Here is an 18500-nt window from a genome sequence, read left to right as displayed (position 1 = left end):
TTTCCCAGGGCTGTGTTCTTCCCTCGAAACATAACTCCTGTTATCCTTCAACCCTCATTAGCACCCTTAAGGCTAATGCAAGTTATGCACAAACATCAAAAGTACAGTACAGTATTCAGTATCCCTTAATATGTGTTTATACCACACACTTCTTGGTCTCCAAAATATCTATCAGGTAAACTAATTTTTAGATTTTTAAATTTTGTGGTTTTAAAAATGAAACTCTGGGATTAATATAATAAAGGAGTACATGATTTTGAAGGACATATTACAACACTTTAGGTAAATAAACATTTGAAAAAATATATGCCAGGCATGTAGACCATATAGGAAGTGAGAAGGACATTGTATAATGTCATACCAAACTTTGTATATTTCCATAATATGCATTTTCTTCTTGTTGTTTCTTTGACTACTAAAAAATAGAATATTAAACCACAAAAACACATTCAAATAAATTGGGAGGTAAATTTTTAGTGTTTCACATGAGGCTTTAACCACACACACCTGCCATGTATGTTAATAGGACTCATGTGTAAATCCCTGTGTAATGTGCCATAAATGTACTACTTCAGTGATTAACTAATACCCATAAAGTAAAGTAAACAGAATTAAAGTTAAAACTCCAGCCTTAACAAATTATACCTAGATAATGCAAAAATATTAACCTAAGATATTGGGTACATCCTAAGGAAAACATGACAGTCTGATGTGAAAAAGGCTTAATGGCCTCAATTATATTAGCAGACAACAGTAATTTTAAAACTAATAAATAGATAGTCCTTGTAGCAGGTGGCAGTCACAGTTGCTCTTATGGCTCCCGTTACCATAATCTCAGTGTTTCTCAAAATCTTGAATGTATTTATCCTCACAACACCCCCTGATGCAGGGAAGTATTACGATCCACATTTTACCAATACCTTAAAGTCCAATTGAGAGCCAATGCAGATCCCAGAGCATGTGTCGTGCTCACAGAGAGATGCCCTACTCAGTAACTGAGCTGCTGCATTCTGCACCAGCAGAATGATTTTAAGATATAGCACTACCACCAAGATCCATAGACAAGTCAATAACACTTCTGCAGAAATAACACAGTTCTGCAGAAAAGGACCTAGGGGTTACAGTGGACGAGAAGCTGCATATGAGTCAACAGTGTGCCCTTGTTGCCAACAGGGCTAACAGCATTTTGGGTTGTATAAGTAGGAGGATTGCCAGCAGATCGAGGGACGTGATCATTCCCCTCTATTCTGTATTGGTGAGGCCTCATCTGGAGTATTGTGTCCAGTTTTGGGCCCCACACTACAAGAAGGATGTGGAAAAATTGGAGAGAGTCCAGCGGAGGGCAACAAAAATGATCAGAGGGCTGGAGCACATGACTTATCAGGAGAGGCTGAGGGAACTGGGATTGTTTAGTCTGCAGAAGAAAATAATGAGGAGGAATTTGATAGCTGCTTTCAACTACCTGAAAGAGGGTTCCAGAGAGGAGGGACCTAGACTGTTCTCAGTGGTACCAGATGACAGAACAAGGAGCAATGGTCTCAAGTTGCAGTGGGGGAGGTTTAGGTTGGATAGTAGGAAAAGCTTTTTCACTAGGAGGGTGGTGAAGCACTAGAATAGGTTACCTTGGGAGGTGGTGGAATCTCCTTCCTTAGATGTTTTTAAGGCCTGGCTTGACAAAGCCCTGGCTGGGATGATTTAGTTGGGGATTGGTCCTGCTTTGAGCAGGGGGTTGGACTAGAGGACCTCCTGAGGTCCCTTCCAACCCTGATATTCTATGATTCTATGACTTCATGATCAATGGTCTCAAACACAGCTGATAGAGCTAATAATATACCTGCATGGACACATGATCTTCACCAGGAGGAGATCATTGACCAACATGATCTGTGCCAAAGCCAGATCTATACCCAGATTTATAACAGTCAGGGAAATCAAAGGTATCTAGGTACTCTTAGAATTGTCTCATTACAATCTTCTCCACAATCTTGCCCAAGAAGGGAAGATGTGATGCTGGTTGATAATTAGCTATATGGTTAGTGTCAAATAATGACTTCTTGAGCAAAGTCTGCACTAATATGTCCTTCAAAGCAATAGGCAGCCTAACCTCTCTGAGAGAGGCGTCGACAATCTCCACAAGCAGGGTTTTCCTTCCCTGTATCAGAAAAGAACAGGTCCAGGGTAGATATCTCCCCATGGTCCACTGTGGTGATGACTAAAGCAAAGAAATCACATAGCTTCTCAGCAATGGCTTAGCTTCTTGCAGAAGATCTCTTTTAAGCCCTTGTGATCCAGCAGCTCCACATATTTTTTCACAGCCTTCATAGTTTTAGATTTAGGGTTAGATTTTCAAATTTTGAGTGATCTCTTTTTGGCTCAAATAAAGTCCTAACGCTTGTCATTTAGCCAATTTTTTTTTTCTTCTCACTGCCTTGTTTTCACCCCCCCCCCCCCCCCTCTTTTTTTTTTTTTTACTTTTTGCATTTCTTCTGAGACTCTGTTATTGTTTCCTTAAATAGCATTCATGCCAATTCTGATAATTTTATTTCTCTTATTTTTGACTTTTTGACCAACAGCCTCATTTTACTGAAATCTCCTTGTCTTAGTTTTAATGTCACTGTGCTAGGGAAGGCATCCAGTGACCAGATAAATAGCCTGGTAAAGGACTTAAAAGGATGTGCTGGATAAAGGAACAGAATGGAGGAGGGGGATTGGGGACTCCTATGATTGGTACAGCCAGGGGTGGCTCCAGGCACCAGCTCTCCAAGTGCGTGCCTGGGGCGGCAAGCCCCGGGGGGCGGCCTGCCGGTCGGCGTGAGGGCGGCAGTCAGGCTTCCTTCGGCGGCATGCCTGCAGGAGGTCCGCCGGTCCCACGGTTTCGGTGGAAATTCAGCGGCAGGTACGCCGAAGGCATGGGACCAGTGGACCTCCTGCAGGCATGCCGCCGAATCCGCGTTACTAGCAGACCTCCTGCAGGCGCACTGCTGAAGGCTGCCTGACTGCCGTGCTTGGGGCAGCAAAATACATAGAGCCGCCCCTGGGTACGGCAGGGAGCCAACACCCCAACCCCATTCTTATAGCCCACCTTAACCCTCCTACGAGGGGGGTGGATGGTAAGTTCCAAGCCATGGATTGACTGGGGGACCTGGTTGGAAAATGCAATAGGCAACCTATCCTCTCTGAGAGAGGCATCAACAATCTCCAAAAGCAAAGTATCCTGTACTTCACCACTGGCCTACAGCAGTCAGAAAGAATATGGTTACAAAGCACAGGTTGTGAGATGAACTTCTGACAACACCTCCATTACCTCAGTGAGCCTCGCTGGCTGAAAATCTAGCAGAGAAGATGAGGTTCAAGACCCTGGAGGTAAGCAGACAGCCCATCCTTAATCTTATCAATCTTGTTCATAAAACAACAAGCAATTTCTTCACAATGGAAGGGACTCAACTCAGCTACAAAGCTGAGACAATCTAGATTTACTAGACTATTTAACCACCCAAAACAAATCTGCTGTCCAAGATTTTCTGAATGCTATGGTAGAGGAAGATAACTTTATTTGCATTCTGCACAACTATAACATGAGTTTAAAAAAACTTTAAAAAAACAGAGGAGGGGGATTGGGGACTCTATGATTGGTACAGCAGGGATCCAACCCCCTTCCCCCCATTCTTATAGGCCACCTTAACCCTCCTACGAGGAGGATGGATGGTAAGGTCCAAGCCATGGATTGGCTGGGGGACCTGGATGGAAAATGAAGGGGGGCTGGTGGAAGCCCTGGGTAATGATTTGAATTAACATGGATTTGCCTGCACTGTATACTTTATCTGCCGGGTAGTCCCAGACATGTATATAATACAGTTGTGGCCTGATTAAAATCCATATCAAGTGTCTCCTATCCTTCCTTCGGTATAGCCAGACAATTGTTTATTTCTTAGCTGGTTCCCCTGTTGTTGTTGTTGTTTTGTCTTTGTGCATCTCTTCTGCGAGACTGTTATTGTTTCCTTAAATAGCATTCATGCCAAATGGACTTTTTGACCAACTGCCTCATTTTACTGAAATCTCCTTGTCTTAGTTTTAATGTCACTGTGCTAGCTTTTGGTACTTTTCCTTCCACAGAGTGTTGAATGTTTTTAATAAGGGTAATGTGGAGCTTGGGGGCAGTGGCAGGGTGGCTAATGGCAACAAGGATACACAAGTAAAATTACCACATCCAAGGTGGAAGCCCAACTTAAACAGCTTAATGCGACCAAATCAGAGGGCCCGGATAATCTCCATCCAAGAATATTAAAGGAAGTGGCACATGAAATTTCAAGCCCAATAGGAAGGATTTTTAATGAATCCATAAACTCATTGTGCCCTCTGACTGAAGAATTGCAAATATAGTAGCTTTATTTAAGAAAGTGGCGAAAGAGTGATCTGGGAAACTACAGTCCTGTTAGTTTGATCTCAATTGTTTGCAAGGCCTTAGAACAAATTTTGAGGGAGAGAATAGTTAAAGACACAGAAATAAATGGTAATTGGGATAAAATACAACATGGTTTTACAAAAGGTAGATTGTGCCAGACCAGTCCGATCTCTTTCTGATAAAAGATAACTGATTTTATAGGAAATGCAGTAGAACTAATCTACCTGGATTTCAGTAAAGCATTTAATACAATTCCACATGGGAAATTATTAGTTAAATTGGAGAAGATGGGAATTAATATGAGAACTGAAAGATGGGTAAGGAATTGGTTAAATGGGAGACTACAAAACGTCATGCTGAAATGTGAGTTGCCAGGTTACTGGGAGGTTACTAGTAGAGTTCCTCAAGGATCCATCTTGGGACCAATCTTATTTAACAATTTCACTATTAACCTTGGCACAAGAAGTGGGAGTGTGGTAATAAAGTTTGTGAATGACAAAAAGTTGGGAGGTATTGCCAATATGGTGGAGGACCAGAATATGATACAAGAAGATTTGTACAGCTTGGAAAACTGGATCATGCACTTAGGGACTAACAACAAGAATTTTGTTGCCAGGTTATTTTAGGGGGGTCACAGTATTGCCACCCTTACTTCTGCTCTGCCTTCAGAGCTGGATGGCTGGAGAGTGTTGGATGCAGACTGAGGGCCCGGCTCTGGATGCAGCAGTACAGAAGTAAGGGGGCAATACCATCCCATCCCATCCTTATTTCTGTGCTGCCACCAGCAGCAGCGCAGAAGTAAGGGTAGTAGTACCGCAACCCCCTCTACAATAACAATGCGACCACCCCACAACTCCTTTTTGGGTCAGGATCCCTACAATTATAACACTGTGAAATTTCAGATTTAAATAGCTGAAATAATGAAATTTAGGATTTTTTAAATCCTCTGACCATGAAATTGACAAAAATGGACCGTGAATTTGGTAGGGTCCTAACTATAAGCTACCAGTGTGATATGGCTGTGAAAAAGCTAATGCAATCCTAGGATGCATCAGGCAAGGTATTTCCAGTAGAGATTATTATTATTATTATTGTTATTATTATTTATTATTACCATTGCACAAGGCACTGATGAGTAGAGCCCTGCGCAGATACAAATTTATATCCACAGATAGAAATCTGTATCTGCTGAACTGCAGGGCTTTCCTGGGAATCGCAGTGGCGAAAGGAACAGAACAAGGGACCGCCATTCCCAGGAGCCAGCGCCCTGTGCCGGCAGTTCCTCTGGCGCAGCTGTACCACCCCAGCCACACCTCCAGCCCTGTCCTCTAGCGCAGCTGTACAGACCCCAGACAGGAGATGCAGTCACGCAAACAGAAGCATGGAAGGGATGGGACTGGTCATCAGTAAATGTAGATTTGAAATTAGATGAAGATTTCTAACCATCAGAAGAGTGTATTTCTGGAATAGCCTTCCAAGAGGAGCAGCGGGGGCAAAAAAACCTAACTTATTTCAAGACTAAGCTTGATAAATTTATGGAGGGGATGGTATGATGAGATTGCCTACAATGGCCCATTCACAACTGCTATTAGAGAATTCTTTCCCAAGCATCTGGCTGATAGATCTTGCCCACGTGCTCATAGTGTAACTGATCACCATATTTGGGACTGGGAGACCCAGAGGGTTTTTGCCTTCCTCTGCAGTGTGGAAAATGGATCACTTGCTGGTTTTAACTAGAGTAAATCATGGATTCTCTGTTACTTTAAGTCTTTAAATCAAGATTTGAGGACTTCATTAACTCAGCCAGAGGTTATGGGCCTATTACAGAAGTGAAGTTTTGTGGCCTGAAATGTGCAGGAGGTCAGACGAATTGAACATGATGGTCCCTTCTGCCCTTAAAGTCTATAGTCTATGAATCTATCCAAATTATATTGTGGTCCCTATTACTTAGTGTCTCAGCTAATGTTATTTCTTAAACCAACTCCTATTTAAGTGTGAGTTGATATTAGCCTCTCCTCTTGTGTTCTCTGAAATTAACTGTTCCAAGAAGCAGTAATTTATAGTGTTGAGAAATTGCTTCTCTAAACTTTTTCCCATTGTGCCATGAAATCCTCCCTAATTATCATTTTGTTAAACTTTTGTCTCTCTGATCTCACTTGTGCAATTAAAATCCTTTTCTTGATCTGAAGGCCTGTAGTTTAGCCCTACTAGCATATTTGTGTTCTTACAGCTTAGAATGTATATCCATACAGAATCAACTGTGTGATCCTCTCCACTTAGAATTTTAATCTCACTAGATTCCATGAAATCTGTTAAATATAGCACTACATCTCTTTGGCATAACCTGTCCTGCCTATATAGTTTATAGCCAAGTGTTACAGTACCCCTTCGACTGTTGTCATTCCACTGTGTTTCTGTAATGCCTTATATAGCAAGGTCCTTTACCATTGCTAGTCACTCTAGTTAATCTCTTTAGGCTTTTAAGCTTTTCACATTTCTATATAGACATTGATATTTTTTGTTTTTGACTAATTGCTTGTTTTTATTTAACTCCCTAATCTCACGTTGCTGATTTCACAGAAATTTCCTCGCTGATCTTTACCTGTCACTGGTCCAGTTTAGTTGTATTATGTGTCCTACGCTTTAAAGGATACAAAGATACCTCTGTACTACAGACATTTTTAACAGCTGTCCCTGTCCGATTTGTGTGCTCTTTAGCACCTGTCTTTCCCCCCCAGCACATGCTTTAAACACTCCCAGAAAACCTTATTAATTTTATGTGCCATCATCTTGTTCACTTTGATTAAGGTGGACTCCATCCCTTCTCTAGAGGCTTTTTTGACATTACTTCTATTATGTCTTGATTTCATTGTTGAATTTTCTCTAATTCGGTACCCTCCTTGTATACTGTTACCCGCTATGGCATGCAGAAATTTTGTATACTAGTACAATTACTACTGAATGATTAATCTTTTTACTCCAGACTAAGCCCCTGATCCTGCAAATGCTTACTCACATATTTAATGTAATGTATATGAGTAGTCCCATTGACTTCAATGGAAGTTTTTGGATATGTAATGTTAAACATGCACATAGGGTTTACAAGATTAGGGCCTGAGAAGAAATCCTTATACGAATTATGATAATGCCAGTTTTTTTCTGAGAACGCAGAATTCATTGCTGACTAATTGACTTAGGAGTTATCATTATGGTGTGAAACTTCACTGGCATCTGTAGTTTAGAATGTCTTTTTTAGTATACAGTATACAGTGCAGTACTTAGTACATTAAATGTTTTTTTATATTATCGGATTTTTAAGGTATGAAACATAACTTGCTAAAATCTTCAACCTATCAAAGTACTAAGCAACCTTTTACCACTATCATAATCATTCTCAGATTTGAGCTGCTGGAAGCCTTGTTTTAAAACTTGTAAATATTAAGTTTTAAAATTAACATACATTAAATTTTATTATTTTCAGTGGCAATTTTGATATGGTGTTTGTGGATTTTGTCAAATTGTTTCAGTTATGAGTTATTAAAATTGTTCTTGAATTTGTCACATGTACTTCAGACCTGTTGCAATACAGAAAGGCAAACACCCATTCCAGGAACTATATATTACTAGTTTCTGAATAATAAAGATATAAAGTGCTGAACATTGAACATTACAGCCAGAATCAAGAAAATGATACTTCATCCACAGGGGAACATTTTCTAAATTGCTTTGTTTTCATCCAAAGTAAATAGTCTATTGAAAATTTAAAAAGCAGTCTGAAAACATTAAATCAGCTAGAGTCCATTTTAGGTTTGAACTTACTGCCCTTATGCCATCTACTTCTTCAGAACTTTATAGAATAAATGGAAAACCAACTTTATACTGCATGCTATTTTCTCCTGGTGGGATAAGAATTAGCAAAGTTTTGGTTTCTCAATATCAACACCAAATATCCCTGTGACTAATGTTATGAAAGGATGGAAATGAGTTTTTCCTTCTGGATTGTGAAATGACTCTAGAAAAGGAACAAAAAGGCAAAGATACAGACCATTTTCCATCTGCATAAAATATTGTAAGTCCCATGGTTTACTAAAATCATAAATAATAAGACTGCAGCATGTAGGACAAGCTCCAGGACAGCAGAATTAATCATTTAAAAAAGAGCTGGAGAGTGCATAGAAGTATACACCCTGTGAATCAGCTACTTTCTTTTTCCTTATTAACATTTGCTCAGCATCTACTAGTAACATAAAAATGGGGCTTTTAGATCATTCGAAATAGACTTGTTGAGCATCTCGGTAGTGTCCTTTAATTGTAAAAACTGAACGTATGCTTCAATTCCAGAGTTAAGCATCTGCATTGAGTGCTTTGCATACTTCCTTTTCTCTCCAGTTTTAAATGTGTGGGAGCATTTGATCAGGGTCCTTTTTATATTCAAAATGAGTCAGCTTCTGTCTAGAAAGTGTCTTATTGTCATGATGTCACTGCATCTCAAGATTTGTGACCTTTTGCACTGTATGGATTCATGGTAGTCCACGTTGTATTTTTACAGACCAGATTGCTTTTGTCCCCCCGCTAGGGGGTATCAAAGCCTTTTGGACTGGAATTTCAAATACTGATAGGTTTGTAAAAAAACAAAACTAATTTTTATATATAATAAGCACCGCCAGATGTCGCAAAGCCATCATTGATTAAATGTTTTTTATCCAAAATGTGGCACTTATATAAGAGTTGCAGAGGCCATAACAGGTCAGTGAAATGTCCTTCAAACATTTGATTCTTACATTCGAGAATAGGCCAAGATGAAAAGATAACCACATATCTGACATTGACGTTACTACCACTTAGACAACCGATGAAATTGCCTTAGTCAGTGGGATCAGTCAGACCGTTAGTAGTGGAAAACTGCATAAAAAATTTGTTTTGCTTTTCCTTTAAAAATGATGGTTCTGAACTTCATCTGATCACAAACCTCCAGTTGTTGAATTAAATGTTGAATTATGCACATAAAAAGTTTTGTTTTCCCTACTCCCTCCCCAAAGCATGTGTGTGTGTATAAATGAGAGAAGTACTGTTGAATGAATTTTAACTGAGTTGAACAGTATGCATAAATTGGCAGTTTAACAAGTAGAACTTGGAAACAAGCATTTGATGATTGATTTTTTATTGAGACAGAATGAGAATGATAGTGGATAAAGTGATTTTCCTTATTGAGAGAAAATATACTGTTTTTCAACATGTCTTCTGTATGAATGGGAGCCCTGTCAAAAAAACTGAGCAACACATAATATCTTTTAAAAGGTGAATTAACATAAGTATATCACTTAGTTTATGGATCAAATTTTACACTTGTCAGTTTTATTCAGAATGTCATAAAGTTTATATTGTAAAGGTAGTGTTATTACCTTTGTGATGTCCTGAAAAAGCCTAATATTAACTGAATTCATTGTGGAATTCAAAGTATATTCAGCTGAAGAAATGCCAATACAGAAAATTAAGTCCAAAATATGTATTCATGTGCAGATCTTAGTCAAATCCCTAGTAATTTTAAGTACTTGAAATACATTATTCAACAAGTAACCTGCTGTATGTTTGTGTTTAATGGGCTCTGCTTGAGTATACAGGAGCTGTCAAGATAAAATATGGAACATGCATCATTCTAATTCAATTATAATTCTTCAAAAATAAAAAAATAAAATCAATTTGTGTGCACTTATATGTACTGAACATGGAAATTTGCAAACTTTATCATTAAAAAATTGGAAATTAAAAATATTTGTGATTTGCCATTATTTGTATTTGTTTTGTGTGAATAATATATAAATCTGTATATCTATATACTATTAAAACTTGTTTATATAAATTCCTCTTGTCAAATCTAGGTTATATCTCCAGGCATGAATCTTTACCCATTAATTCCCCCATTATGCACAACTTTGTTTATCCAAATGTTGGTGTCTCCAAACATTTAAGATAATTGGGGTTTTACTGTATGCATATGTATATACATGTACTGTATGCATATGTATAAAATATATGTGCTCATTCTCACTCATGCTTTACATATGCAAGGACATTATAGACATGTACACAGACTCACAAAAGCATTACTAAAATAGGTTACATTAAATTAACTAGAACCTGTACTATTTTCCAATTTGAAATAAAATGCTTGACAGCTGAAGCATGGAAGGAAGCACTACATTTGTTTCTAACTATTATTTCATTGGCATTTCTTTTATAGTGTATGATGTAATTACAGTTAACTAAATAGGCAATGCAAAGTTACTTAATATTCTATGTATTATATTCATTAACCTGATAGGTGAAGGCTTGGTATATTTTTTTATTTTCAGCTTTCATAAGTGGAACTAAATGTATGTATGTATGTAGTACTGTGTGTCTGTGTGTTTGTGTACTGTACATATGAACTATATACCTATGGAACACTTACTCTGTATTTTGTTCTAAGACTTTATGTATATTTAACCTTTAATTTAACTAGCAGGTTGTAAGATTTACATAAAAAATAGATGAGCTTTGAACTCACTGAATGTTATTGGTATAGCATGATCAATTATTTCTAAATGTTAATGGTGTTAAAAACAATGAGAGCATATGTGTTATATTTTAATACTGTATATTTGTAACATTCTTTAGCATAAATAAGGGATTTGTATCATGCCTTTTTGTTATGTTGGGTTTTACAGTTTTTTGAATAGCATATTGTAAGTTTTATTATCAGTATTATAGGGGGGAAAGGCAAAGATAACTATTTATATAAACTTTTTTCTACTGTGAATAACATAATTGGTGATTTAGTAACTGTGGCATCCTGTTGGAGTTAAGTAAATCTGTAATATATTACAGTGTTTGAAATGTTCTTACTTTATTTTCTTCCGTTTCTGCTATCTTTTCATAAAATATAACTTTTATTGGTGTTATCCTAAATACATCATATACACAATTCCTCAATGAAATAACGAGCAGTACATGAATGACAGTAGTGGAGGGATAAAGGGGGGGGGGGCGGCAAACGTAATTTCAAATAGTAAAAAGCCTGCTGTGGTAACAAAGACTGAATCAGTCCCTGTGTTGCATAGCTCTTTGATCATATCTTTAAAACTGATAGTAACAAAGAATATTTATTTGTTGCCAAGCTATTGTAGGATTTATTTTTAAACTCAAATCCCAGTTATCAAGAAAATTGCATCCTCTTAATCTCACAGAATGGCATACTGCATCATAGCATATTTGGTTATTTGGGACTATAATATTGTTACCTTGCTTGAAACACATGGTCTCTCCTGATATACAAGAAAAAACTGAATCCATTTCAATAAATTAATAGGGATGAGAATCCCAATCCATCCTTCTTTTCAGAGGTTCGCATACATTGTAATGAAATGCATTAGGAGTTTTCTTCACTTGAAATCCAAATGAGACCCATTTTGGCTCACACCCTTGACAGTCTCTTTTATAAGCACTGCTGTCTCCTGTTCATGTGTGGGCTTAGTAAAATGCTTCCTTTGTAAGATGCACAGAGACAATATAATGCCACGAAAGACGAAGGTGTCAAAACACAAAGTTAGAGGCAATCTAATCAATGCCTCCTGATTTAGCCTTTAAAGACTCTGTTCATTAAAACTCTTTAATTGTGAGGCTTATCTTGAGGTAGAGCTGTTACTTCATATTTTTCAGTGTCATTCTTTGGACAGTCATTTGTACCTTTTCAACGTATTTTCAATATTCATTGTTTAGTAAATTGGATGCCTTGTTAGCATGGTGGTGGTATGAATGACATGCATTAAAATGATTGAAGGTAATAGCATATAAATGCATGTACATCTCCCCAAAAGTTTGCTTTCTGTGTACACCAGTATAAAATATATATTTTTCATTGTGGGCCTTTTTATCTTTTATGTACGAGGATGTGGTTTATCCTCCTTGCTTTATTTTTTTTAAATATAGATTTCAGTTTTATTTTCATATTTGCTGGTTCTCAGCAAACAAATGTGAATCCCATGAAAATGGTGAAAAACAATGTGCCCACAATGGACTATACCCTTCTAAATATATTCTAACCAAAATTCTGAAAAGAGGTGAGATAAGAGAAAGATGGCACATCGTCAACTCTTCACAAACAATCATAAAGTTGGTAATGGTTTCTAGAAAGCAACTTCTTGAAAGGAGTTGACACTTGAAAAAACAGAGTGTGTCTGAAAGCACATAATTTGGAAAATGCTTTTAAAAGAAATATTCACTTTCCATTTGAAAACTACTAACATAAAATAGATGAAAACCTATTATAATAATCTTTCTTTTGTACATGAGCCAGGTGACATTGTATTTTGTTAAAAATAGTATTGGTATCATTGAGGTACATAGTAGCACTGTTCATGTATGATATATCAGTAATGTATAACTTACAAGTTAAAGTCCCTGTTTATGTGCTTATTAAAAAAACAAAAAACACAACAACCCTGTAAGAATAATCTTATTAATGAATTCAACAAATATATGCATTTTCAGAATAATCTCATATTTTTATAATCTATCATAAAAATAGTTGTGTTTAATCTCTCTTGAAATGTTTAGAACGCTAAAATTGTTAATGGCCTCATTACAATTATTACCAGTAAAAATAAATTTTAAAATAATATGGAAAAACAAAAAGATAGATACTACAGAATTTATATGCAGACACTCTTGAAAATGGAAAAAAATCATGCAACTTTGACCTGGTTTTCAAATGACTAGTGTGGTGAGTACAGCTGCTCTAGCTTTAGTAATTATTTGTGATAGGTTGTTTTTGAGTCCCATATGTATAGGAGCTCCAGGCCCAACTACCTCATTTGCTGGCACACAAACAGATTCTTCCAGGTGCTGAAAATTAAATTTTAATATATTATTTAAATATTAAGAGAATTATAGTTTCAGTCATTTTATTGTTACAGCTGTAATACAAAGTATGAGTATAGACTACAAAGATTGTTGAATAGTCTACCAAATAGAAAATTTACACTGGTTTTAAATACTTCATGGTAATAAATATTTGAGTCATTTCTACATTACTTATATAATATTTCATATACAGCACACTGAAAAAATGTTATACAGATATTTTATTAGTGCATTTTCTAATCAGACTCAAAGTTTTTAAATTTAAGTTTATGCTATTTTTGCAATGTAAAATAAATAAAACATAAATAATAGTAATGAAGAGTGAAATTCATTCCTGTGCAAAGGGCTAGTGTAAAGCCTATGCATCAGTTAGGCCCTGATTCAGCAAACCAGGTAAGTCCCATTGAAGTCAAGTTAGCTGCTTTGGTTTACTGGGGCCTTCAGCATGTGACTTCAATGGGACATAAGCATGTGTTTACAGTTAAGCAAGTGCTTAAGAGCTTTGCTGACTGGGGGCTTTCAGTTCTGTTTTAGGGCTTAAGTGGGACTGAAGTGTGCACAGGAATGAGTTTCATCCTTAAAAATATTAAAGTGGGGAGCAGATAGGTTTTTAGAAGACATAATAATATTGAGTTGATTGTGTAGTACATGGAAAATATTCGGAAATTGTAAGAATTTTTTTTTTACCCCTGTTGACTGTCTGCTTCTTCAGTTGTTGTGTAATTTAAGTTGCTGGGTCAGTGTTGGTCAGCAATGTCCCAGTCCAAAAATGGGGGGGGGGGGGACTAAAAAAGTATTTTTTTAATGTTTTGAAATATTTGTGAGAAAGTAAGTCTTTAGAAACTGCCATTCCACTATATTAATATTTGTAAGGCTGTGTTTTGTAGATGATATGGGGATGATATCACTTGAAATTCTCTGGTCTGTATGCTGTGTTTTTTTCATTATCTTCTTGGTATTTGAGTTTTCAAAGGTTGTTTAGGTGGAATTAAATCAGGTATGGATTTAATTTTTCCATTGATCATATCTTAGAAGGCAAAGTCATTCCATCTGTCTTGATTATTACACTGAGTATTGAATGTGATTTATTTTATTAGAGACAGTATATTTTATTCCATTGTAGCAGGATGCGTTCACCATGGGTCTAAGTTCAATGGGCTTTGGATCAGGTGCCATATGATCTTGTGGAAATGGGAAATAAGAAGACAGCTGTATTGCTATAGTACAAGATCCCGTGCAAGGCAACAAAGTCCCAAAATCTTCCACGTGTTTTAATCTTTTCAAAATCAATTGGCAAATCACAATACTTGTCTCTCTTAATTATAGAGCTGCATTTCAGGATGCAACAGTTCAGAGTTCCTACTATAGTAATGTCTTTTACTATTTTTAGTAGGGATGAACTTTGGCCTGAAAGGTCTAAGATGGAATAGATTCAAAACAAAATCCAAACCACCTTAATTACAGTCACCCAGAAAACCAGAATTGTCAATGAGTATGCATGATATAATTTTCCAATATCTGTATATCTAAACTAAAAATTTATACTGAAATAACATTAACAATCTTACTTTAATTGACCAAAATCGAAGATCAAGTTCTCTCTCTCACATACACACACACGCTCTGACTATAGAATGGTTTATATTTTCTTTCATAATATCCTGAATTTAACTCTATAAATGTTTATTGTCCTCAGATCTATAACGTGATTTAAATATTTCAATATTTACTAACTTTTAAATATTCACGGTCTTTTTTCAAAAAAAAAAAGTCAAAATAATATGAATTAATTAAGTGTTCACATGTCCTTTTAGATATACATTGATTTCTACTGATATGGAATCAATGTAAATGGCTGCAGTCTTCTTTCCCCTTAAAATATTTTAAGGATGATGAACTGTTAGATATTGTTAATTTTGAGCATGATGTAGTTTTTGTGGGCCCTTTGGCTGCTGCTAGGTCTTCCCCTTTTGAGACTCCCAGATTAAGTTCTGGAGAAGTAGGATATTCAAGGATACTGTGTGAAAGGAGGGATATATGATAAAGATTGACAAAAAGAGCCAGCAAGTACTTTTCTTGTTCCTGAAATATGACCTCATGTTCATTGTCTGGCTATGCTGGAAGGAGGACAGGAAGCACTGGGATGTGGTTTTAATTAGGCCACAACTTTAGTCTTACCTGGCAGATAAAAATATACAGTGCAAGTAATTCCATAATCATTTCTATATACTCAGACGCTTCATCAGCCTTTCCCCTTTCCTTTTCAGGTTCCAGCCAACCTGCTGCAGGGATCCTGCCCTTCTCCCCCTCCTATGAGGGTTAAGGGAGGCTATAAAAGTTGAGGGGTTGACTCCCTGCCACACCAGTTGTGGGAGCCCTGAACCCCCTTTCTCCACTCCTTTAAAGAGTGCCTCCTTTAAGTCCTTTACCAATCTTTTTTTATCTGATCACTGTATCCATTTCCGATGGAACACTTGCACAGGACATAAAGAGGGCTTTGGCCAGCACAACCCAGTGCATAAATAATCCCGATCTTCCGATCACCTGTGGGGCAGGGGGCAAGTCCCCATGCTTTCCTGGTCCAGCTGAACTGCTTTCCGCCTCTTCCAGGAATCCGGTACCCTCTCATGCAGGGGGCCTTAAAGAGGCAACTCCCTTTTCCCATCAAGCCAAACAAAGGTCCACACTGTTTAATATGTCATGAGAGTATTTTCAAGCCCTAAATTTACCTTTCTTTTATGCACTGACAAAGTTAGTTTAACACTGTCTGTGCCTATGACTAGAGAAATGAATCTGATTTTCAAAATCAGATTTTTAAGAACTGTGATGACCTCTGATCACTGTCCAGTCAAATGGCTAGACAATGCAATTTTGTGAACCTTCTCAGTGAAGATGAAATAAGTTAGGTTTTCACCTTTCCCCTGTTAATTATTGTTATTAATGTTTACATTTACCACAACAATGTGTTGTCTTATTGAATAACTCTATAACACTTGATGCTTTTGAAAGGTGCCATGTTAAACTCTACTTTCCCCAGCCTCGTGTTTTGTATAATACTCATGTTTGTGCAGATAAAAGCTGTCTCTGCCATATAAGTGAAAGAGATTAAAATATAAAATGTATGGAGTTTAATACTACTGAGGGACTATGTATAACTATATATAAATAAAAAAGAGAAAATGAACCATGGTTGAAAGAATAACAATAGGAATTCTAAAAGAACAAACATTTTGATATATACTTAACTAAAACGTTGTTGAATTATAAACAATAATTCTGTCCCTTTATAAAATCATAAAATAGGTTCCTATTAACCGTGTCTCTTCTGTCTTAAGAATTGGAAATGCTATTTCTTTATCACGTCAGCAGTCAAATCTACAGTCTAATTTGCTAATCTGTCATTGGGGTGGACAACTAACCTGTAGAGCAAAGAACTCCATTCTTAAATCTACTCACCAGATAAGCCTAGGATTATGCTTTCATTTGGTTTAATGGAATAAATATTTGGGGTTGAAATCGTGGCTTTATTCAAGTCAATGACAAAACCCCCATTGACTTCAGTGGGTATAACATGATGTTGGATTACCTTGCAGAAACTTATGTCTACAGCATGTTGGTAATTATATTATAAATTATATTGCAAATCCTCTTTTTAGATTACATATCAGTGTACTGTATAAAACGTTTTTCTTCTAAGACAAACAAAAGAGTGAAGATTGGAATTAATTTTTTCTTCCACTTATATAATGTTTTATATAGTTACTTTTTTGCCCTTCTAGCAGCCTGAGAGTAAGGAATCCATACTTAAGACTTGCACTCTTATCAGAGCAGCAGATGTTCTCACCAGTATTTCTTTAGGTTTCTTTTCACCATGCCATCAGTTGTTCTGTATGATTATGACTTACCGACTTTAGTAAGACCATGTACACCTTATCAAATTCACAGATATACCACATAGATTTAAAGGGATTCACTATTGTATAACCTCACTTCTCTTGTAATTGACATAAAATCCTGGACGTTCTGAGTTTTAACATTTAACTCAATACTAAGACATAGGGGATTGACCCTTGAAGACGGAACAAGTCTAATTGGAAGTAGCATAAAAGATGATAATATCAATGGGTTTCATTGTAGTATAATTACATGTTGAGGCAGAACCCTGAAACTCTATGACTGTACATTGACAGGCAGTATCTTAAAAGCTGAAGTCAGGAAGCTAATTTCTAGGGGAAATAGCAGCTAGAATAATACAAAATATGTATTTTAATTACTGATCATCATAGTTTAATCATCAGTCCTTTTCTACAGTTAGGCCTCATTGTTTCTTTGTATTTCAAATGAGATCTTAAGAATTAAAATTCTGGCATTCTAAGATTGTAGGGGCCTACGAAACTTATGTTCAACATCCATCCTTTTTTCATGCTCGGTAATTAAAAATGGCTATGGGCATTTTTTATCCTCTGAGATTTACCAACTGCTGTAGCTTTCAACATTTGTAGAAGGATTTCTTCACCTGCTTTTGTATGAAATAACCAAATATCAGAGCAGCTTGAAGTATTTTTAAAAAAAGTTTACCTCTAGTCCTCTTGTTTTCAGCACATAAAGAAGACTGTATCATTAGTCTACCATTCTATTAATTTTGAAATCCTAAGAACAAAAGTCATTAATAAGTCTTTTGTCATGGAAAAAAAGAGAAGATTCCTTTTTACTATTTGTATGTCATTCTGCCAGGCCTAGAAAATTAGCCTAATTTATTATTTAAAACACTGGTGGGATTCCTAATTGCATTCATCATTAGACATGACACGTTTAGAACCGAGAACCATATCCAGTGAGAATTTTCCAGTTTGAATTTTGAAATAAAAATATTTTTCAAGAGATCCCTAGCTATTGCTTGTTACCATGGCAACAGTCCTATTTGTCTGAGAGCTCTGTCCGCTGCCAATGAGAGAGCGAGCAGCGTCAACTAAACATACGAATACATCAAAGACAAATTCATATGCTCAATCTGATCAGCTCAATTAATGTAAGAACAGAAGCTGAAGGGGGTTAAAAGAGGGCACCCATTCAGGATAGATGAAGCCCCTTTTAGCAGAATATATACGCCGGCCTTTTGGGGGAGGAATTTAGCACACTGTCAAAAACATTATCAGAAAAGGAAAGTACTAGGCCTCCTACACCTAACAGATATGAA

The sequence above is a fragment of the Terrapene carolina genome, unplaced genomic scaffold, assembly GCF_002925995.2.
Source record: "Terrapene carolina triunguis isolate 2854851 unplaced genomic scaffold, T_m_triunguis-2.0 Scaffold69, whole genome shotgun sequence".
In the NCBI taxonomy this organism is placed as follows: domain Eukaryota; kingdom Metazoa; phylum Chordata; order Testudines; family Emydidae; genus Terrapene; species Terrapene triunguis.
The sequence above is the reverse complement of the archived record's forward strand: the minus strand, read 5'-3'. Positions refer to the sequence as shown.